The following is a 1,177-nucleotide window of genomic DNA, read 5'->3' as shown; positions in this document are numbered from 1 at the left end:
GGGGTGGCGGCTGGCGGCTCTGCGTCCGTCCTGTGGGTGCTTTCTGCAGGTGCCGCCCACCGAGCCCCGTTCTGGGCGGAGGCGTTGATGGGGCGAGGGCTGTGAGGGCGACAGGGCGGGGCTCCAGCCCACGGGTGAGGACGACCCGTTCCCCACCACCTGGAGGCTGAGGCAGGAAGCGGGGAGGGAAAGCACCCTTCCGTGACTGGACAGTGGGGACTTCACGTTGGCAGGCTCTGGAAGGACAGACCAGGGCTCTCTATTTCTGGTCATCAGCTAGAATCACCCCAGTAGCTTTTTAACATCAGGTGTCTGGCGGAGGGTGGGGGCGCCCTCAGAGCCAGGTCATGTGAAGGGAGCCCTGCTGTCACTCCCGGAGAGACTACCGAGGCCCAGTTGGCCACACACCCTCTCCTGACATCCGCCCCTGATGTGTGCGCACCCTAGGAGACCACATCATAAGCCCTGATTCATTACTCCGCCCCTGTCACCTAAGGGCACCGCGCCAAGGCCTAGTGAGACGCCCGGCCACGCCCCTCTCATAGCCCCTCCCTGATGCCCGTCAACGTACTGCGCACCATCCCCTGCGCAGGCGCAATGACTCACAGGGACCCTGGAGTCCTCAAAGACCAATGGGCTTGGTGGACACTGCCACCCCTCCGGGGAACTCCCTTGAAAGCAACAGAAAGCACTACTTCAGCCCAGCTGTTTCCATGGAAACGTGGGAGCTGTCCTTCAAGTGGCCATTTCTCTTGCGATTTGCTGAGCTATCACTGCGACAGCTGCGGCTATCTTAGACGCCTGCTCCGGGAGATATGAGGCAGCAGGCCTCCAACTTGAATCTATCGTAGATGATCCTGTCCTGCAACTTCCCGATACCCTGTCCCCAAAAAGGTTCGTGAGCAGTAAGCTGCGCATGTGTAGGCTCCCCCTCAGGTCTGTCCAAGGGGCTCCCTGGCCATACCCACCTGTGCTGCATCACAGGTCCCAGTAAAGGTCTCGCTTGGGTGAACCTGTTAGCTGCGTGAGATTCTTATTTCAGGTAAGATGAGATGAGTGCGTTGCACTAACAGAACTGGTAATGCTAAGGCCCTGTGGCTCTAGAGAGCCCCAAATTGCAGCGGAGACTTGTGACCTGTGTAGACCAGTATGAGAGCCCCAGAGAAGCAGCAGAAGT

Source organism: Chinchilla lanigera, unplaced genomic scaffold, assembly GCF_000276665.1.
Source record: "Chinchilla lanigera isolate Chin_1 unplaced genomic scaffold, ChiLan1.0 scaffold00112, whole genome shotgun sequence".
Taxonomy (NCBI): domain Eukaryota; kingdom Metazoa; phylum Chordata; class Mammalia; order Rodentia; family Chinchillidae; genus Chinchilla; species Chinchilla lanigera.
This window is presented reverse-complemented; position numbering follows the sequence as displayed.